Below are 23,370 nucleotides of genomic sequence, written 5' to 3'. Positions count from 1 at the left end.
AGAGGTAAGGAAGGATCTCTAAGGCTCCAAAACTTAACTACCAATTTTAAGGTTTTTTAATAATTTTAAAGGTTTTTTAAAATTTCTATATATATATATCAAAGTGCAAAGTGTTAGTAATGTGCAATAATTATACAATACATCAACAAAAATCACAAGTCACTCTAAATGCAGAATAAATAGAAATACAAAATTCATAATAGATAGAATTAATAGGCAGGATCAATAAATAGTTATAAATAGTTCTTATAAAGTCCAACTGGTGAAAAGTTCATGAATTAATAAATATTTCTTCATTCCCTAATAGGTGATGTTTCCCGTTGTACAAAATTCATGCAAGTGACCTCCAAATCTCTTGAAGAAAACTGAAGCTGAACATTTCTTCAAACAATCAGCCGACGGGTCTTTGCCAGCATTACAGGCGTAGTCCTGATTTTATGAATGACTGCAACACTCCAGCATATTCCTCTGAAATGGGGAGGAACTTAAAATGTTACCTAGAAGTGGGGGGGGGGGGGAGTGGTTTGCATTTTCTTCCTTTTTGTGTGTTCCCATGCAATATCCAAAAAGAAAACTTGTTTGTACTCATCTGCCCACACCACAAGAGAACGTTCATTGGATAACCCTGGGCCAGTCACTTTGTCTTAGCCTAAGCTACCCCACATTGTTGTGAGTATAAAACAGAAGAGGGAGCAAACTTTAGGAATGCCAATTCTAAGTTGGAAAATTCCTGGAGCCTGGAAGTGGAGCTTGGGGAGGGAGGGCATGGTTTGGAAAGGGGATAGACCTCTCTATAGTCTGGAGAGCAATTATAACTCCAAGGGCTCTCCAGGCCCCACCTAGGAGTTGTCAAGCCTACATCACCCTGCCATTCCTGGATTTAAAAAATGCAAGATAGCTAGAGAGGTACAGTCATGTGCATCTTAGAGCAAACTATCCTACATTACATCCCCTACATGTAATGATGTCCTATAAGGCCTGGTTTAAGAAAACAGCTTCAAGATGATGAAATTTTGATCAAAGAAATAAGGAAAGCGATTAATCCTTTCCCTATCTGCATTTTTTTCCCACTTTAAATTACATCCAAGCTACTTTTAACCTTCACAAACCCACATCTAGAACTTCAGGGGAAAATGCAGCTTGGAAGAGGTGGAGCTGGAAAATAGTGAAAAAATCAGGCCATCCATCCCACAGCTATTTCTCTTCTCAAAACTGCAGATTTCAAAGAGCTGATTTGTCTTCACAAAACAAGTAAGTCAGGGCAACATTACAAGTATTTGCATGTAATAGTTCTGTAGACAGTATCATGCATTTTGCAGAGGCAAACCTATGTGTATGTATTTAACTCCTGTATGTATTTAACAGGGAGATGCAGGCAAGCACAGTTTTCTCTTTAGTACATGGCATAAGTTTTTTGAACTTATTTGTCACTTTCACATGATATACAATCATAGAATCATAGAGTTGGAAGGGGCCATACAGACCATCTAGTCCAACCCTCTGCCCAGTGCAGGATCAGCCTAAAGTATCTCTGACAAGTATTCATCCAGCCTCTTCTTGAAAACTGCCAGTTAAAGGGAGCTCACCACCTCCCTAGGCAGCTGATTCCACTTTTGAACTACTCTGGCGGTGAAAAAGTTTTTCCTAATATCCAGTCGGTACCTTTGGGCATGTAGTTTTAGCCCATTGCTTCGCGTCCTACCCTCTGCTGCCAACTGGAACAGCTCCCTGCCCTCCTCCAAATGACAGCCTTTCAAATATTTAAAGAGAGCAATCATGTCCCCCCTCAACCTCCTCTTCTCCAAACTAAACATTCCCAAGGCCCTCAGCCTTTCCTCGTAGGGCTCAGTCTCCAGACCCCTGATCATCCTCGTCGCTCTCCTCTGCACCCTCTCAATTTTGTCCACATCCTTTTTGAAGTGAGGCCTCCAGAACTGCACACAATACTTCAGGTGTGGCCTGACCAAGGCAGTATAGAGAGGGGCTATGACCTCCTGCGATTTCGATGCTATGGCCCCTTTGATACAACCCAGGATTGAATTAGCCTTTTTTGCCACCGCATCACACTGACTGCTCATATTCAGTTTACAGTCCACTCTTACCCCAAGATCCCTTTCACATATACTACTGCCCAGAAGTGTATCCCCCATCCAGTATTTGTGCTTCTCATTTTTGTGGCCCAGATGTAATACTGTGCACTTGTCTTTGTTGAATTGCATCCTATTCACAGCTGCCCACCTCTCCAGAGTATTCAGGTCTTGTTGAATTTTAATTCTATCTTCTTGGGTGTTTGCTACCCCTCCCAATTTGGTATCATCAGCAAATTTAATGAGCAGCCCTTCCACTCCTTCATCCAGATCATTGATAAAAATATTGAAAAGTACCGGGCCCAAAACCGAGCCCTGCGGCACCCCACTGGACACCTCCCTCCAATCTGATGAAACGCCGTTGACCACCACTCTTTGTGTGCGGTCCTCCAACCAGTTCCCTATCCACCGAACTGTCCTATAGTCTACTCCACAGTCTTCCAGTTTGCCCATCAGAATGTCATGGGGGACCTTATCAAAAGCTTTACTGAAATCCAGATAAATCACGTCAACAGAGTTCCCTCGATCCAGTAAGCTGGTCACTCGATCAAAGAAGGAAACCAGGTTGGTCTGGCAGGATCTGTTAGGAACAAAACCATGCTGACTTCCCCGGATCACTGAGCGGTCCTTCAGATGCTTACAGATTGATCCCTTTAAAATCTGTTCTAATATCTTCCCAGCAACAGAAGTCAGACTGACTGGCCTGTAGTTTCCCGGGTCATCCTTCCTCCCTTTCTTAAAGATTGGGATAACATTCGCTCTTCTCCAATCTTGTGGCACATCCCCAGTCCTCCAGGAGGCCTTGAAGATGATGGACAGGGGTTCTGCAAGTTCTCTGGAAAGTTCTTTCAGCACTCTTGGGTGCACCCCATCCGGCCCAGGGGATTTGTATTCATCCAGTGCAGCCAGATGCCTCTCCACTACCTCTCTGTCAATGTCAATTAGCCACTCAGGTGTCCTGCCACATTTTCTACTATCTCTAGATGTGCCTGAGTTCTTCAGGGAGAAAACAGAGGCAAAAAAGTCATTAAGCCTGTCTGCTTTTTCTCTGTCCTGCATCAGAGTTTCTCCATCTACTCCCAACAGTGGTCCAATTGCCTCTTTTACCTTGCGTTTGCTTCTCACATATCTGTAGAAGTTTTTCTTGTTGTAGCGAGCCCTCCTGGCCAGACCCAGCTCGTACTGAGCTTTGGCCTCTCTGATGGCTAATCTGCAGTACCTAGTAACCCTCATATACTCCTCTTTAGAGGTCTGTCCTTCTCTCCATTTCCTGAACATTTTCTTTTTCTCCCTTAGCTTATTCTGGAGCTCTCTGTGCATCCACATCGGTTTCTTGGAGCCCTTACCATGTTTCCGTCTTGCTGGGATAGTGAAGGCTTGAGCTTGCAAAAGCTCGTGTTTGAGAATGGCCCACCCTTCACTCGCTCCTTTTCCTTCCAGCACACTCCCCCATGGGATGACTCTCATCAAGCCTCTGAGTTCATCGAAGTTGGCCCTACGAAAATCTAACCTACGAGTCTGGCTATGAACTTCCTTGGCTCCCCACAGCAACTGGAATTCAAGAAGGACATGGTCACTTCCCCCTAAGGTCCCCACCACCTTCATCTCATCTACCAATTCTTCCCTGTTGGTTAATATCAAGTCTAGTATGGCCGAACCCCTTGTAGCTTCCTCCACCTTTTGAAAAAGGAAGTTATCGGCCAGGCAGGTCAGAAAATTGCGTGATTCATGACGCTTTGCTGAGCCTGTCTCCCAGCACACATCGGGGAAGTTGAAGTCACCCATTATTACAAGGTTCTGATGTCTGGATACTCTGCCAACTTGTTCAAAGAGGGCAGCATCCATTTCTTCTCGCTGGTCAGGTGGTCTGTAGCAGACTCCAACAACAATACCCTTTGTCCTTCCTCCCCTTATTTCTACCCATATACTTTCCACCGGGCTGTCCGCCCCATTCTCCATAACTTCTTGACAATCAAGCCCTCTCCTCACATACAACGCCACTCCACCTCCTCTTCTACTCTTCCGGTTTTTCTTGAACAACTCATACCCATCCACTAGCACATTCCAGTCATGGGAATCATCCCACCAAGTCTCAGTAATTCCTACTATGTCATAGCCCTCTGTTTGCAATAGAAGCTCAAGCTCTTCTTTCTTATTGCCCATACTTTGGGCATTGGTATATAAACACTTGTAGCCTTGTACCTTTGTTTGACCTTTCCTACCCAGGTGGGTCCCCACTGTGTTCACTTCATCATTGAAGTCGCCATGTCGATCGTCCCCTGCCCCTTGCGGCATCAGTTTAAAGCTCTCCTGATGAAGTTCTCCAGGTTCATTCCAAACGTTTTCTTCCCTGCCCTTGAGAGGTGAAGCCCATCATGTGCTAGAAGGCCTTCTCTAAGAAAACCTATCCCATGGTCCCAGAACCCAAAGCGCTCCTGCCGGCACCACCATCTCAGCCAGCGATTCACCTCAAGTATGGTCCGCTCCCGGCGTGCTCCTCTTCCTGTGACTGGAAGGATAGAAGAGAATACCACCTGAGCCCCCAATGTCTTCAACTGCCTTCCAAGGGCTTCGTAATCCTCTTTAATTCTTGCAACAGTATTCGAAACCGTGTCGTTCGTTCCCACATGAATCAGCACAAACGGGTACTTATCAGCAGGCTTGATGAGTTTTGGCAGCCGGTCGGTAATATCCTGAATTCTGGCTCCCGGCAAGCAACACATCTCTCGGAATAGGGGATCTGGCCCAGAGACATGGCGTTCCATACCCCTGAGCAAGGAGTCCCCAACGACTACCACCTTCTGTTTTTTTCCACTTCCATGAGGCCCCATGTCTTCTGCACTGCCTCTTCCAGATCTTTGCGGTTCTCCTTCCACTGTCACCTCTGTCTTCATCCCTAGCACTTCAAAGCGATTCTTGAGCTCAAGTGGACCAGAGCATCTTCTTCTTTGACGCCTTCGGGTTTGTACTGTAGATCTGAGAGGAGGCTCAGAAGGGAGATCGGCTCTTTCCCCTCCTCCTTGACTTTCCTCTTCTTGGCTGTGCGGAGCCCCCAGGCTGTTGTCAATAAAATTGTCTCCCTCCTTGATCTCCTGATATATTTTAATTAAAACACCCAACATATACAACTGAAAAAAGGTAATGGGAAAAGTGGTCCTCACTGTGGAGAAAATGTCCATGTCTGCACTGATGTCACACTAGAAACAACAATCACTATTGTGTAACATGTCAAGCTGCCCCCAATTGTATGTTTTAAAAAGTAAGTAAAAAATAAAATATTGCTCCAGATAGTTTCTGGTGGGTAGCCGCAGGGCTTTTTTTCAGTGGGAACGCAATGGAACGGAGTTCTGGCACCTCTCAAAAATGGTCACATGGCCGGTGGCCCTGCCCCTGATCTCTAGAGAGAGGGGAGTTTAGACTGCCTAAATTCCCCTCTGTCTGGAGATCAGGGGGCGGGGCCACTGGCCATGTGACCATTTTCACAGAGGGCAATTTAAACTTTAAAAAACTCCCCCCCTTGTTCCAGCTGAACCGAAGTGACATCATTGTGCGGACTTGAGTTCCACCATTGAGTTCCACCACCTCTTTTCCTAGAAAAAAAGCCCTGGGTAGCTGTATTGGTCTACAGTCGGAGCGCAAGATCCGGGTCCAACAGAACAACTACATTTCCAAGGTATGAACTTTGAAAGTCAAAGTTCCCTTCATCAGAGATGTGGAGTGAAAAAGGAGTCTTTATAATCCAGGTAGAGGGTGGGAGGGCTTTTGTAAATTAGAGTGTAAGGAAGGTAGCTATAATACATATTGCAATTAGCTTGATAGAGCAGGGGTGTAAAGTACAGAAAATTAGCATCTGTAATGCAAGAAAAATCCTATGTCCTGATGCAACCCTGGAGGATCAATTGTTCCAACTTTGCAAATAAAATGAATTTCAGCAATCTCACATTGTAATTTTCCTTTCAAATTTCTCGTGACTTGAGAACTGCTGCTCTTGAATCAGTGATGGAATGTTCTGGGAGATTAAAATGTTCTCCCACTGGTCTTTTGTGAAGGGGCTCCTTCCTTTTTTCACTTCTTGTACCTGACAAAGGGTGCTTTGATTTTCAAAAGCTCATACCTGGAAAAACTTTAAGGTGCTATTGGACTCGGATCTTGCTCTTGCTCCCAGTAATAATTGCATGAATGTGTAAGGTAATTATCAGGAACCAATTATTAAAGATCATTACTGCTGTACTAACAAGGGAAATAGAGTTTTCTCAACTCCCATTTCCCCCTTGTAATGCAGGGGATATATAGATGTATTGGCAAGGAAGAACCAAAATATGGGAGTCAGAAAGTTAACCATTCTCTTGTAAATGCCACCACATTTGTTTTAGAGAAATTCCCTAACTGGGTTCTAAATCAGGAAGTGAATCCTAAGTGAAAACAGAAAGAGGTGATGGTACTGAAGAGAAGTTGCAGTGAATCTAGGAGTGTTAACGGTAAGCCACCTTGAACAGGTGTCTGAAGATGCGGCATAGAAATTTTCTAAATAAATAAATAACATCCTTTCCCATGAAAATGTATTCCCATATTCCTGGTTGTTTTGGCAGCCATGGGATCAACACCATACATTTTCCCAAACACCACTCTGAGTTTCTTGTTATGTCAGCCTACCTTTTCATTCCAAACAGAAAACCCAACAGCAGATGCCCACTTGGGTAGCACACACTGAAAAATATGACAGAGAGACTTGTCCTACGAAGGAATGACGTGGTGCTGTATTAATCCCTCCCTACCCCACACAAAAATACTATAGAGGAGCATGACACCTCTGTTTACTTTTCAATTTATTTTCCTGTCCTTAAAAGGTGTTACATCTCTTTATGTTTCTAATGTAGATAAATATAAATGTGTTGTCTTCATTTTTTTTCTTTCATTAATAACGAGGTTCCTTACAACCTCCATAAAACAGTAAGTCTAAAACGGGCAGTAACTGGGAACTCTGGACTTCTGAAGCAGGACAATACTGCCATTCCAGCCAGGGGCTTAAGCCCCTTAGGCTGGTGGCAGCCATTTGCCTCCCTGGCAGGATGAAGCCAGAGAGGATCAGCCCTGCTTCCTGGGCTTAGCTAAGGGGGGCGGAGCTTCTAGGCAGCAGCCTGCCGCTCCGCCCTCCACAGCACAGTCTCGCCTCGTGCTCGGTGAAACAAGAGCTCTTTGCTCTGCCTTCCTTTGAGTGGTGAAGCTGAAGGGAGGAATGTGTGCTGAACAAACATTGATGGCGGCAGTGGAGGCAGTTGGAAAGCAGCGACAGCAGTCAGCTCTTGGAGGCTGTCGGAGGCGACTGGCGGCTGCAGTGCACAATACAGGCCAGGGCTTCAGGGCCTGTTGGGGCTAGAGTAATTGAGCAGTTTAATTGAGCAGGCTGGTGGGGCACTGGGGTGGCAGGCAGCTAGGCTGTATCAGAGGGACTTTGGCCCAACTTGGATGTGGTTGCTCCCCTTAATAATTGTCTTGGAGAGAGTGGGTGGTGAGAGCCCTCTCCCCCCCCCCTCACACATAAACCACTCTTCCTGCCATAAGCTTGGGCCAAGCTACACATGACGAATGACACTTGAACAGCAAGTGTATTTCTCCCTGTTCACTTGCCCTCCACTCAATCCACTTGCCGTTCAAGTGTCATTCGTCATGTGTAGCTTGGCCCCTTGTTTGTTTCCATTTAGCCTCCCCCCACCCCCGGCAAGAAGTAAAATAAAGTAACTTAAAAAACAGAGCAGGTGTTCTTCACTTTGGCTTACTGGTAAAGCGGCACCTAAGCCTATATTTTTGTGGGCTATAAAAGAGGGCCTGTCTCTGCCTGACAGCCATTCTGTTAGCCGGCAGATTTGCTCAGGGCTGTGCTCAGCACCATCTTTTGGTGGAGAATTACTGGTGGCCTGTTTCTGCCTGGCAGCCATTCTGTTGGCAGGCAGATTTGCTCAGGGCTGTGCTCGGCGCCATCTTGTGGTGGAGAAGTGCTGGTGGCCTGTTTCTGCCTGACAGCCATTCTGTTGGCAGGCAGATTTGCTCAGGGCTGTGCTCGGCGCCATCTTGTGGTGGAGAAGTGCTGGTGGCCTGTTTCTGCCTGACAGCCATTCTGTTGGCAGGCAGATTTGCTCAGGGCTGTGCTCGGCGCCATCTTGTGGTGGAGAAGTGCTGGTGGCCTGTTTCTGCCTGACAGCCATTCTGTTGGCAGGCAGATTTGCTCAGGGCTGTGCTCAGCGCCATCTTTTGGTGGAGAATTACTGGTGGCCTGTTTCTGCCTGACAGCCATTCTGTTGGCAGGCAGATTTGCTCAGGGCCATGCTCGGCACCATCTTGTGTGGCAGCTTGGTACTGCTCCTGGCAATTGCTACTTTTGCTGGGGCTTAGTGCTACCTGTCAGGGCCAGCGTCAACAGTTGGTTAAGGGGTAAAGCTGTGAGCCAGTCCAACACATTATTAACGGCTGCTGTGTCATCATTTGGGAATGTTTATGCTGCCCAGAAAAGGGGGTTTCCCATCAATGGGGAAGTGGCCTGTAAACGGCCAGTGCCGCGGAACCCTACTCGGGCTCTGTCTCCCTCAGACAAGGATGATGGCCCAGGCAGGCAGGAACTTATGGAGCACATTGTTGCTCTTGAGAGGGCTAGGAGTGGTACAGCATCAGCTACTGCACCTGTTCAGCCGCGCAAGGGTGCTAAAAGAATTACAATTGCTGCTTTTAATAAGGATTTTGCCTCTTGTCTTTCTGCCCCGGAGGGAGTATCAGGAGTGGTGGCAAGTGATGGAGGCAGCAACCAGGACCATCCAACATCAACTGAGAGTGTGGCTGACATTGACTAGGAATGGTCAGCTGACAGTGGGCAAGTTGCCATAGCACTGGAACGACCCATGCCTGACGCGCTAGAGGGAACCTCGGAAGGTGTGGCGACTGTTCCATCGACTTCGGGCAAACGTTCCATCGACGAGGGGGCAGTAGGGTTGGCAGCAGCTGAAATTGCGGCAAGCTGGCCAGCGGAGGCGGGGCAGCTGGCTTTGGTGGTACAGCCTCCGGGAGCAGAGCGTAAGTGCTCTTGGCCCCCTCAGGCTGGTTCTTGGCCTTGGGCTCAGGGGGCCCAGATACCACCTCACGCTCATTCAGTAAATGGACATCATATACAGAGCACATACTGACTTTGGTGGTGCAGCGTGGCTGCAATACGACGAAGAGTTTAGGATGCAGGCAGCTCTTAACCCTTCGCTACCATGGGACCAGTTACACCACCATCTGTGGAGACAGCTTATGACCCCAACTAAATTTGGTTCGGGGGAGAGGTCCGATAGTGACCATATCGTTCAGCGATCAGGTGCCGGGCCGCCGGGTCCAGTTGCACATAGTTCTGGCCCCCGCGCACTCGTGGGGCAGTCGGTTCAGCCCCGGCTGCTCTGTTTTGAGTTTACCTCGCGGGGGGTCTGCAACAGGAAGAACTGCCATTATGGACACGAATGCCCCATCTGCCAAGGGCCGCATGCCATTAGTGCATGTAAGAAGCAGAAGCCCTTTGGGAAAAAGGGTGGCGGCCCCGGGGGGCAACAGGGTTATGGAAAAGGGACCCAGCCCAATAAAGGTGAGGGAACTTAAGGCCATGTTGGCAGATTACCCCAGACGGGCTGATGCCCAGTTTTTGTTAGAGGGTTTTTCTATAGGTTTCCGGATTCCTTTTCAAGGGCCGCGGTCCTCCTTCATGTATGCCAACTTGCATTCTGTGGTGGGCATGGAGGACGTCGTTAGGGCCAAAATAGCTAAGGAATGCACCGAGGGGCGGGTTCTGGCCCCCTTTTCCTCCCCTCCGGTGCCCAAATTGAGGGTTTCCCCCCTGGGGGTGGTCCCTAAGAAGGCTCCCGGTGAATTCCAGCTAATTCACCATTTGTCTTACCCCAGGGGTGGGTCTGTCAATGACGCGATACCGGAGCACTTGTGCTCTGTGCGTTACACATCATTTGAACAAGCCGTTAAGGTGGTCAGGCGTTGTGGCCGGGGAGCTGAGATGGCAAAATACAACATTAAGTCGGCATTCCGTCTTCTCCCCGTGCATCCAGAGGACTTTGAGCTCCTCGGGTTTTCCTTTGAGGGTCGATACTATATGGACAGGGCCCTTCCCATGGGGTGTTCTATCTCCTGCGCAGTATTCGAGCGCTTTAGCACCTTTCTAGAGTGGGCATTGCGTCATAGGCAGTGTTGCCGTGACTCCGCCCACTATTTGGATGACTTTATCCTAGTTGGACCCCCAGGAACTGGGCAGTGCGCGCGCCTGTTGGCTGACTTTGTCAGCCTGACTGAGGAGCTAGGCGTTCCACTTCCGCATGAGAAAACGGAGGGCCCATCAACTGTCCTGACCTTCTTGGGCATTGAGTTAGATACGGTTAAGCAGACATCTAGACTTCCACTTGAGAAGCTCTTAGACCTGAAGGCACGCTTGCGCACATGCTGGGGAAAAGTTTCATTACTAGAGCTCCAGTAAGTAGTGGGCCACCTTAACTTTGCCTGTAAGGCGGTGGCCCCCGGGAGAGCCTTTTTGCGGTGCCTTTGTGACGCCATGGGGACCCTTCGGCTCCCGCATCACAAGATATGCCTGTCTGAAGGCATGCGGGAGGATCTAGGGGTCTGGCTCCAATTTTTGCAGGTTTTTAATGGAGTGTCCTTCTGGAGACAGGAGCTCCTTTTAGAGGGGGAGCTGCAAGTATCTTCGGACGCTTCAGGGTCCATAGGTCTGGGGATTTATTTCAGGCGGCACTGGTGTGCTGCCAGATGGCCCGAGGATTGGGTTCAAGAAGGGCGGTGTAGGGATTTAACCTATCTCGAGTTCTTCCCAATCTTGGTGGCGGTTTACCTGTGGGGGGAGGAGCTTGCCAACCACTCCGTGCACTTTTGGTGCGATAATATGACAGTGGTTCAAGTGGTGAACTCCCTTTCATCTAAATCGCCCCGGGTCATGACATTGGTCCGAGCTTTTACTTTGAGGTGCTTGCACCTTAATATATTGTTTTCAGCCAGGCACATACCTGGTGTCAACAATGAGGTGCCAGACGCCCTGTCTTGTCTGCAGATGGACCGGTTTCGACAGCTTGCCACCGAGGCCGATTTGGCGCCAGCGCTGGTGCCGCAGGAGCTGTGGACGATTGGCAAGTGAAAGCCTTCAGGGCCATCCAGTTAGCCATTGCCCCTAGCACCGGTAGGGCGTACAACAGGGCAGTAAGGAACTTTGATGCTTTTAGGCAGGCTGCAGGCCTCCGCCGGATCTGGCCCCTCCCAGTCGAGCATCTGGCGCACTTTTGCGTAGCTCAAAGAGGTAAGGGGCACAGGGTGAAATATATTCGGAGCCAGATTGCGGCCTTAGCTTTTGCCGCGAAGGCCCGAGGATTTACAGATACCATGGGTGATTTCTGCATCTGGAAACTGCTGGAGGGGTGGGCAAGGGAGTCTGCTACCCCCTGCGATGATAGGCAACCCATCTCTCCTGGCATCCTTCAAGGATTGCAGGCTGTATGGTCGCAGGTCTGCAGCTCTCCTTTTGAGGAGCGGCTGTTTCACGCTGCATCCTTAATTGTGTTCTTTGGCGCTCTTCGAGTAAGTGAGCTGGTCCAGCAGTCCCTTAAGGACAACTCTGGCCGGGCCCTCGCTGCAGAGGACGTTAAATTTGTGGGCGAGCAGCTGGTCCTCAGAATTAGAAGGTCCAAAACTGACCAGCATCAAAAAGGGGTGGACCTGGCCCTTGGCCGGTGTGCCATCGCTGAGTTGTGCCCCATTGCAGCCTTGAGGGGCTATTCGGAGGTGCGGGACGACCATTCAGGGGTTCTTTTTCGCCACAGCGATGGCGCCCCGTTGACCAAGTACCAATTTTGGACGGTCACGGGCAGGGCTCTTCATGTGTTAGGGCTGGATGGGGTCAAATTTGGGACCCACTCCTTTCACATTGGGGCGGCATCTACTGCTGCTGCCATAGGTTTCTCAGGGCCTGACATCCAGAAGGTAGGACGTTGGCGTTCAGGAGCTTATGCGTCATACATCAGGCCACTTGGATGTGGTAAATCATGTTGATTTGCTTTTTTGCAGGTGCTGTGGTTCGTCAGGAGAGGATACGGATCCTCATCTGTGGCCACAGTATGATCTTCTGGGCGGCGCACCAAGAGAGAAGGTCCTGGATCGGATCCCAGCTTGGACTCAGCCGGTGGGCTACCATCGAGTGGCAAGGCAGAAGAGGCCTACGCTGGGCGGGGCTGCTGCCACTCTTGTTTGAGGGGAGGTCCGCCCCTCCGCCTCATATTCTGGTAGTTCACTTAGGGGGCAATGATCTGGGGCTAATGAAAGGGGTAGCCCTCTCTTGGCAGGCGCGGGACGACTTCCTGGAGATCAGGAAGAGATGGCCTGGCGTTCTGATTTTTGGTCAGCCATGCTTCCGCGCCGTGTGTGGCGGGAGGCGCTGGACCGCAGAGCGATCGATAGGGCTAGGCGGATGGCCAATAGAGCCCTATTCAAAATAATGATGGGGGGGTTGGGGATTTATTTGCCCCATCCGCAGATTCGGGCCGAGTCTGTTGCCCTCTACAGAGGGGATGGGGTGCACCTCTCTTACAGGGGCAACAGCATTTTTCTGGATGACCTACGGCAGGAGCTTAGGTTGGCTTTAAGCCATTTGTGGGGCGCTGAGGCCTAAGCAGAGGCTTGGCCTCTGCGGTGGCAGGATTTAGCTAGGGATATATTTGTAGCGGGCCGGTGAGCACCCTTGGCACCTCCCCATTGGTGGGGAACTGGGGTCTTTCAGGAGCAGCAGGCTGCTGTTCGGCCCAGCTGCGAGGTCAGACGCCCTTGGGTGCGGAACCTCTGGACAAGCCGGTCTCCCCCCGCTGCCATTCGGCCGGGTGGGGGAGCTCTCCAGGGGCGATACACTCCGCCTGGCCAGGACGGGTTGCAGCCATTCATGGATGGATCGCACCCGGTGGCAGCGGGTGCTCGCCCAGACAGGTCAGGGCGGGGTCCCAGTGAATGACCCCAGGGCCTGACCTGTACCGCTAGTTAGGCTCCTTGCCGTATTTTCTTGTTGCTGTTTCATTTAATAAAGCGGCCCATTTTACCCAAACCTTTGTGTCTGACTCTCATTCCAACTAGGGGGGCAATCAACTCCAACTCAGATTGTTAGTGAGTGATGCTTATATAACCTTCTACTGATTAAATCAAGGTCCAATGACAGACAGCAGTTTCCAGTGATTGGTGCTGCAGCATCCCCTGAGGCAGCAGCAGAACCTCATAGAAGTTTCAAGGCATAATGCTATCTAACAGAACCAGGTGCATAGGTAATATAAAATATACAAGAGGTATCAACATGAAGATGCACTATACAGGCTCAGTCCTGTGCATTCCTACCAATAGTCACAGTTCTTTTTGCTCATATAAATTTTTCAAGGAACTTTGACATAACCCATAATTAATCACATTAGCAAAGCATACAGGCACATCAATATTAAATATATTGCATACAAGCAGGTTCAGTGGAGATCAATAGATCTTAACCTCCAAGTGCCTTGCTTTAGAAAGTCTGCAGTCCTATAAATGGACTTCAAGCAGCCCAGCTGTATGCAAGAGTGCAGCTTCATCCTATGCCTGTTTATGCAGATGTAAGTCCCACTGAATTCAATGAGTATTATTTCCTAGTATGTGCAAATGGGATTGCAAGCTAAAAACACCCCTCCCTAGACATGGGTTATTCAGAAATAAGTCCCACCTATTTATCTGTGATCTACTTGCAAGTACATATGCTTGAACCGTTCAGCCTCAATGGAGCACCAAGAGAAAAATGGATTTAGAACAAGATTATCTTAAATGCTAGCAGAGCTAGAACCAGAAAATGTTTTTATGGAGCTCAAGCTGGTAAGACATCTGTATTTCATTTGTTGTAGCACTCTGTTTTGATCAACTGTTTTCCCTGTCAAACATGTTTTTTTAAGAACTACAAATACCTGTGGAGACAATGAGATCGGTATTTATGTATACCACAGGCAGCAGTTATTAAATCATACCTGTATCTACACTTAAGACATATTGTTGCTGAACTGTGTAGCTACTAGAGGCTACTCTCAACATGCATGTGCTTACATACACATGAACACTCACACATACGTTCTTTCCAACAAAGAATAAAAGATTAGGCAAGAAGGTCTCAATTCTGCTCTTCTATAGCATGACCCAAGAACAAATTTCTAGCAGGAGCTATGCCCCATTAAGGCCCTCAGGGAATATGTCTCACTTCGTGGGGATGACCAGAGGGTCCTGTTCCGCCACGAAGATCGAGCCCCTTTGACTAAATATCAATTCTGGGCTGTGACAGAGAGGGCACTTAAGATAATTGGCTTGTCAGGGGTCAAATTCGGCACCCACTCTTTTCGGATTGGAGCAGCCTCGACAGCAGCTGCCATGGGGTACCCTCAGCAGGCTATACAGAGAGTGGGCAGGTGGCGGTCTGGGGCATATCGGGCCTACATCCGGCCCCTGCCTTAACTTTAAATGGCAAACTAATTGCTCTTTCCTCAGGTGCCGTGTCGGGCCGTGCGAGGAAGAGAATCCTGATTTGTGGCCACAGCATGGTGTTCTGGGCAGCTCACCAAGCCAGGAGAATGCCGATGGGATCTCAACTGGGTTTGAGCGCTGTGGCCACTGTGGACTGGCAGGGCCAGCGCGGCCTTAAATGGCCTGGCCTGTTGCCCCTGCTGTTTCGGGGATGGCAGGGTCCTCTCCCGCATATTTTGGTCATTCACCTGGGTGGCAATGACCTGGGGCTCATGAAGGGGATCGCCCTGTCACTGCAAGTAGCGGAGGACCTGAGATATATAAGCAGCCGATAGCCGAACGTGCTTATAATTTGGTCGGAAATGCTACAAAGACGGGCCTGGAGAGAAGCTTTAAATCCCAAGGCCATAGAGACGGCCCGGCGTAAGGCCAACCAGGACATTAGGAAAGCTTTGGGGCAAGGCTTGGGCGTTTTTGTGCCACACCCCAATATTAGGGCCAAATTTGCCCACCTCTATAGAGGAGATGGTGTCCATCTGTCACCTGAGGGCAATTATATATTATTGCATGACCTGCGGCAAGGGCTTCGGGTGGCTCTAGGCCACCGGTGGGGCGCTAGGGTCTAAGCAGAGGCTTGACCCTTGCGGTGGCAGGAGATTCTGGGAATAGGGTGCGGGCTGGTGAGCACCCTGTGGCACTTCCCCTTGAGTGGGGACAGGGCTGCCATTAAGGGCGGTATGCATGCTTGCGGCGATCGTACACTGGCAGAAACCTGCGGGGATCCTCAATACAAGACCTCCCCTCATGCCGTGCGGCTGGGTGTGTAACAGGTGCTTCAATGAGGATCCATGGCCTGGCAGCCCGGGTTGCAGCCATTATAAGGATGGCCTACACCCGGGGGCGTGGGGCTCGCCCAGACAGGTCAAGGCGGAGGTCCGGAGTTGACCCCAGGGCTTGACCTGTACCGCTTAGTTGGCCCTTGCCTTGTTTATGTTATGGTCATTTAATAAACGGCCCTTTAATTCCAAGCCTGTGTCTGTCTCTTCCTTCCAGCTGGGGTGGCAAAAGGAGCTTTCCACCCAGGATGGCAGGACTCCATCTCTGAGTCCACAAAATGATGTTTAAAAGCCACTTCAGCATATGTGGTTAAGCATTTTAACCAGCCTTGAAATTTACACTTTGTCCAATATTGTTGCCTCTACAATTTTTTTTGTCCACAGCAGTACAAAGACATCAGAAGTTTTTGTTCTCTCCATCATTGAACAAAAAGAAAATATTTCTGCTTGAAGTATATTTATACAAGAAAAAATTGCTGGGTATTTTTAAAATATGTTAATTGCCAGAAATGTGCCAATCTGTTTTTAGCAGATGGTTTCTTATTTGATGACTTCAGGCAAGAGACACGCACAAAAAAAGCTTCAATCGATTCAATATTCATTGCTGAGGAATTATTTGTATTTTCTGAAAAAATAAAAAAACAGTTTCTTGGTATTGTCATGGAGACAAAAACATATTGATATATAGTTATTGCACATGTCAGGAGAATTGTTTGACACATTACAACTACATTATCTTCCCTTTTACGTATGTGTTATTTTTCAGACATTACAGTTAGCAGCAAGATTGTAGGGGGGTTTTCTTGCACTTTCAGGTTTTTTGCTTGCAGAATAAGCTTATTGCCCAACACTAAACCATATATCTTTAAATATGAAAAATGCAAATATGACAGAATCTATACCATGATAGTTTTTTTCATAAACCTTGATGAAAGTGATCTTCTTTTCCTGTTGTTTGCCTCACCAATTGTCAGTCCACTCCGATTTGGTTCTTCTTGTAAATGAATAGCTTTCAGACATTCTGCCTTGAGAAAACCTATTCCACCATATGCATATCTAACTACCTTTCACATGATTCTAAGGGATGTTCTAGAGCACACACAGTTCCTGTAGAACACTGACCAAGGCCTGTTCACTCTTACTGTGACTTCTGGAGAACTAAAAATGGGCTTTAAAAATGCAGGAAATCCTGTTTCACTCACCACACTTGCCTCAGCAAGCATCCTTCCCACCTTAGGACTACCTGATACTTCAGAAACACTCCGAATTGTAGTAGGACTGCAAGGAGATCCCTGCCCACATTCTGAGCTTGAGCTGTATGGAATCAGAGAGACTCATGTGACATCACTGACAAGAATGCACATCTTCCCCCAACTTAAGCCTGAGCAATGTTACCTTTCTAGAGATAACAGTAATAAGCTTTCTTAAATTCATTACTAAGTACCAAATGAAATGTTCAAACTGGGCTGCACTATGTTTATTTATATCAGGATCTCCTGGATCCCATCTCCCTTTTCAAGGGGCAAAATATAATCTGGTTTAATTGTTATATTCCAGCATCAGCATCAGATTTTGGTCGAGTGGGAAGCAGCCAGCAATTATTTCTACTAGCCAATGAAATTTCACATTCCCCCTTCCTTCTCCCAACAAGTAAAGTAGGTGTGTCCAGTCTGCACCCTCTGCAGGGCAAAAGCAGTTGATATGGGTGTGCGTTTGCAGAAACCTCTTCCCTCAAACCCCTGGTACTGACATTGGATCTGAACACATGACATGACTTAGAACCATTTCGGAACAGGCCTTGCCTCCCACGTGGCAAGCAGTTTTCAAAAATTTAGTCAAAACTGTCGGTGCTTCTAGTTCTCCACTGACTACTCTGGCAACAGTGCTTCATGTCTGAACGACATGGTCTGAAAGCCTGAGATGCAACTATCTTGCTGAAGCCAGGTCAGTGTGGGTCTGCTAAGCACCTGGATGGGAGACTGGAGAGAGAATCTGAGTTACCAAGTAAACAAAAGCTGAGATGCTAATGAAATAGTAAGTGGTACAGGGGCAGAGGAATTGTTTGTTTGAGATCTTTTAGCAGTTAAGTGCCCAGGATTGACCCAGGGACATTTCAGCACACAAAGCATGTGTTCTACCACTAATCTATCCCCCCTCCCAACTCACACAGATAACATTTATCATATGTTAGACTATGGTACTTTTCGTACTCGGTTTTTAGAGCGCGTTTGTACCTGTTCCACATCCCATACTTGCAAGGTTTTCACACTTAAAAGCAGTCATAGGATGCAGTCCCACTTTTTGTCCGCTGTATCCCCAATTTTTCCCCCTGCGGACATACCCCGATTTTTTTTATGTTCGCTGCCGACTGGCAGCTGGCCCGCATTTTGCTAATGTGAACACTTTTGCCCCCTTTTTGCTTCTCTCCCCACCTCTCCTTTTCCCTGGGAGCTGATTGGTTTGTGCAGAATTAACCACTCCCACCCTCCTCAGCTCTCTGAACTCCTTGTCCACCATTTTTTTTAGTAAAGCATGGTGAGGGTCATAAAGATGCTTCTTCGTTGGTTTCCTTCCTCCCGGTATGCATGCTCTTTTATTTTTTTTTCAAAAGCCAGGAATGATTCCTAAGCTTGCTGCTAATTCCCTGCTAGCTTTAAAAGCAAGGAAAGTGTTAAATAGCTGCTTTCTCCTTCCTCCCTTAGGGTATGCACACACATTCTTTTTTTTTTTAAAGACAAGAATGGGTTGCAACGTTGTAATGTTACTGCACTTTCTTCCTGGCTTTAAAAGCCAGGAAAGGATTAAACGGCTGCTTTTCCCTCCCTCCCAAGCATGTTTCAGACTTTGCCAAAGAGGGGAAAAAACCCCAAGCATTTTGCACAGCCCTTTGGAAACAAGCCTCTGCTTCCTGGGAGGCGATGAATCAGCAGCATTTTAACCCTTTCCTGGCTTGATTAAAAAAAATGAGAGTGGTACATGTTTTCCCCCAGAACTCTGCCACCAATTGCCTCTCCAGTGGGCAGGCGACAGCCCAATCAGCAAAAAGGGGGGAAGGGTTCCAACATTGTAATGTTACAACACATGCTCAATTTTTTTTAAAAAAAAGTGTGACGTGAATTGCAAGGCCCCAAAAGCCCAAAATTGCACCGAGGTTTTGAAATGAAGCACAGACACCAAATCGAAATTGCAGTGGACAGTGTGAAATGAACAGGTGCAATGCCGAAGCCACTGCGATCGGGGCGAATGCTCATAAATGGCAGTTTAAACCGTAAGTGCGAAAAGGACCTATATTAGAAGCCTTCCTTAAAGTTATGATCAGCTCCGGTGACCTGGCAACAATGGCCGTCGTCACACAGGCTTTTATTTAGCGCTAAAATGGTGCTATTTCCGGGCAAACACCCACCTTATTCCAACACTGTAGCGATTTTCTCTCTTCTTCTTTGTGCTTGATAGTCGCGCTATTTTGTGCCTCAGTGTGAATGCCTCACATCGATGTATTTCGCCTCGCAATGTCCTATGCCCCCCCTTCAATCCCAGAATCCATTTCTTCCTGCGACTCCCCTTTTTAAAATTTTATTATGTCCTTATAACGCCATAACGACATAACACAATGCAAACTTTCTGCTGAAGTAAAAATGACTCAATCGCCATGGCAGAGTCTTCAGCGATGGGGATCACGTCAGACAGGGAGTTTTCTGCGGGCAAAGGGGTATTTATATAATTTCAAAGTGGGAAAAACAAAAGGGTCATAATGTTTTGCTCTAACGGAATGTTTATATGCTGTTATTCCGTTATAGCGGAATTAAACGCCAGAATAATAAAAAAAGGGGGGGAGGAGCTGCTTCTGCGCGGTTAGAGAGAACAGAACAGAGTGCTTCGGTGTGGACAGCTGGTGGCGCGAAGAGCCATTAGGTGACCCAAAGAAATGTTACTGTGCCGATAACAGGTAGGACGCTATATGCTGTAAATTTAACGGAAGAGATGCCCGTGTGACGACGGCCAATGTTTGCAGAGCACTGAATTCAAAAGCTGCAATCGCAGGGTGCAGATCAACCCCTGTATTTTTCTCTCTAGACACCATTCCTACTTAAAACTGGGAAACATGGCTTCATCTATGGCAATACTGGCATTAATGGAACTATAATGATTCAACAGGACTTTCTTCCACAGGAAGCTACCCTCTACTTGTTGGTGCAAAAGTAAAAGACAAGAACACCATTCATATATTTATTAGGACCAACCAAATCCCTTACTCATTTTCTCACACAATGTTCAATTTACTGCTTCCAACAGAAGTTCTTGACCCAGGACAGAACTATTCACATGACCATCTATCCCAAGGTAAAACAGAAATGGCAGGATTCCTTCAGTTTACTTGCTTCCAGCTCTCTTGGCCTATACACTAATACTTGTATCACATCACATTAAGAAATATGAGACTGAAGCAAGTTAAGGAGCTGTTAAATTAAAACAGTTCTCAGTTTGACTGGCAGACTCTTAGCTAAAGATAAGCACTGCACAAACTTCGAAAAGACCACACTGTTTTAAATTACGTGTTTTACTTTCTCTTACAATACTGGAAGGTCATATAAAAAACAGAACTAGTGAATTAAAGTCTTACGTTCTAAAACCAGATTTCATAAATTATTGCTTTTCAGTCAAAACAAAAAACATATGTTTTGCAATCTAAAGATAAAGTGTTTGAGCAGAAAAAATAAATAAGGACAAAATCTGCATCTCAACTCTTTACAAACAGTAAGGGATATTTCTAGTTATCCAGATGGTCATAAAATGTTCATAGTTCCCTTTTATCTCCCTTCCCCTGGTTCCTTCCCTGTGCCTTCTTACTCAGAGCTGCTCTGGCAGACACACTTTCAAGTCAGGATTATACACATTTTAATATTATTGTTACAGGAATCTCAACCATAGCCTCATATGAACTAGTGGAGATAAGCCAGTTAACAGAAAGAGAAATTGGAAATGGTTTTCACACTGTTCAATTTGGTGCTCAAATGGGCATTATGAACCTTTGCTGTAGCAATCCTATAAAATCAAGAAACTCTCTGCTTCCCCAAGTGATCAGAACAGAAAACTAAGCCAAATGATTTTCGCTGGCATTGAAAATTCAAATTACAAGTCTAGAGAGGCTAGAAGAACCAATGAAGAAGAATGAAAAAAGGCGAACACTGACTGTGAGTGTTGTCAATTAGCATGTTAGAGAGAAGGTTCCTGTCTAGGGATCTCATTCCCCAGGTGGGCCAAGGGATCCCCTGCTTCCAGCCCCCCCCCCCTCACCTCAGATGGAAAGGCACAGAAATGGGCCTGGGAGCCCTGCAGCATGCTCCCACATACTCTGGAATACTTGTTCATCGCACTGGGAACAATATCATTTCCAGCATGACGCAGAAGCGATAGCTTGCATGCGAGACTGATCCCCCTGGTGCCCCCCCCAACCTCCCATCCTCCAGTTACATGCCTTGGGTGGCTGGCAACCCTATTCCAGGCAAACCTTCTCCCCAGCACACAAGGTTGAAGAGGGTATGGGAAGGGTATAGAGAAAGAACAATAAAATATCCAATGTCCCACCTACAAACTGAAGACAAATCACAGGAGGCTGCTACTGAGGAGCAGATGAAGCTTTTCATGAAATGGAGATAAATGGCATACCATAAAACATATTGCCTTGACCTGGATAACCCAGACATGCCTGATCTTGTCAGCTCTCAGAAGCTAAACGGGGTTGGCCTTGGTTAATAATTGGATGGGAGACTGCCAAGGATGACTAGGGTGACAGTGCAGAGGCAAGCAATGGCAAACCACCTGTGTTAGTCTCTTGCCTTGAAAACCTCAGCAGTGGTTGCCATTACTATGACTTGATGGCACTTTCCTCTATCACCAAGCACCTATTAAAGGGACAGGAAATTTTTCCCCTGTGTCCCTACATTATCAGAGTAGCATAAGAAAGAACCTCTGTGCAGAAATTTCCATGTCACAGAAGTAATATATGAAACAACTGTTCACAAGCAACTCTTAGTACTCAGTACCTTGCAGAGAAACCATCACAGTAAAGCTAGTCTCAAATTCTTCAAAATCTGTTCTGTAGTTGTGTCCCAAATGGTAAAGAGTCATCAGTTTACATATAAACATGCATTGAATGAACAAAAAACATTATTTACTCTCTAAATACATGTAGGAAAACAGATGTTCAAGGTGTAGAGCTGCCCTGCCACTGTCCCTTTAAGAGCACTTTGAGCTACATCAATTAGTAAGTGATAATTGGGTGGAAACTCACTTCCCCATAGTGCTACAGAGCTTGTGAAGAGACCCTAGGCCAGTCTTTCCTCCTCAGCCTAATCTACCTCGTACAGTTGTTGTGAGGATAAAATGAAATACACTGCCCTTAGCTACTTGCAGGAAGGGCATGCTTTTTAAAAGTAATTTTTAAAAATCATCTTGTCTGTGTATATGCATCTAGTTATCAGAATTCCTGAGCAAAAGTGGGTTAAATAAGAAATTTCAGGAAGCAGCATTGTGCTTCATTCAATAACACTGAAGTGTTTGCAAACGGGATGATCTTTAAGCAGTGGGTGTTACATTCTGAACTTTACAGGTACATTACTCTATCATGCATGAGTAGAGTCCAAAGAATACTGCTCTAATGCAAGAGGGAGAAAGGAAAAGATTGTTTTAATGCTGGGATTATTATCAAGTCAAGTCCTGACTTGATGAATGAGACAAAAAGCTGCAAAGAATGTATACCATCCATGAAACTAAGGCCAGGTGACTTATTGCTGACTGACAATTCATACAGGGGGCCTCTTGTGTGGTTAAAGGGATGGTATGCAATGAAAGCATAAAACATGCTTTGAGGTCTGAAAGTTACTTTTGTTGCGGTGCTTTCAGAAAACATGCTGTTAGTTAGCTTTTCGCTGTTCAGGTGTGCCCTTTGCAGTCCCTAGAGTACAATACAAACTATCCTAGTAGGTTTAGCAATTAAGTTTGCTGCTTGTTCTTTGGATTTCAAAGTTTCTGCAAAGGGCACAAGTCACTAAGACATTTTAGACTAATATCTTGCTTTTTCATTTGTACATTCAGTGTGTATAACAAAATCAGTGTTACACAAAGAAGAGGCATTCATGGCATTTTTGGCGAGGATTCAGTTTGCCACGGCCCCACATCAAAGCAAATGGGATATGAGACATTACTGGCAGGGGCCAAAGGGTCTCAGCCAATTAGGGGAAGGCAACAGGAAGCTATTTGCTTACCTTTACTTTCTCCCCAGCCGGCATTTTGCCATGGCAACTGAGAAAGAGAGGGCTGGCTTCTATAGCACTTTAAAGAGTAACTAGATTTCCAAGCTATGAGCTTTTAAGAGTCGAAGCTCCAGGTGTGGTTCTTGGGGCTACTTGTGTGTGACCCGGGCAGCTGGGGTGCACATTTACATTTCTTACTGTGGCTCAACCTTTACCCTCCTCCTGACTAGCCTCACATGGATCTTGGTTGGAAGCAAAGAGAGATGGCTGGAAAAGAAGAGAAAGGGAAGGTGAGGGGTAGCAAGAGGAATACATGTGTTGCTTTTACTTTTCATGGGTGGCATGGAGGGAGGGCGGCAAGGCCATTCAGATGCCTTGACTACATAGGAGTTGGCAGAGGCATCTCTGGGTGACTCCCCCATCCTCACTCTCGTTCGTTCCTTTGTTCCCTGTTGGCCATCATGGATCAGTTTTGCTACAAACAAACAAAAAGGGCATGGGGGAGGAAGAAAGGGAAAGGGGAAGGTGGAGAGGGGCAGGAAAGCAACCAGAGCAGTCTCTGCGGCTCAGAGTGGTTGCACCTGCCATTTAGGGCCTCTTCCTCCTCTGTGCAAAGCATCAGGGATAACAACAAAGAAGCTCACTCCTGGCTTA

General features: G+C 47.0%; 1 protein-coding gene across 2 annotated transcripts in view; it reads right to left on the bottom strand.

Moving 5' to 3' along the window:
* The window catches only part of GALNT18 (polypeptide N-acetylgalactosaminyltransferase 18), a 515,166-nt gene that overhangs the window by 478,093 nt on the left and 13,703 nt on the right, over positions 1 to 23,370 (bottom strand). The window lies entirely within an intron of this gene.

Source organism: Eublepharis macularius, chromosome 2, assembly GCF_028583425.1.
Source record: "Eublepharis macularius isolate TG4126 chromosome 2, MPM_Emac_v1.0, whole genome shotgun sequence".
Lineage (NCBI taxonomy): Eukaryota > Metazoa > Chordata > Lepidosauria > Squamata > Eublepharidae > Eublepharis > Eublepharis macularius.
Note: the sequence above shows the minus strand (reverse complement) of the source record. Positions and strands in the feature narration are given on the sequence as shown.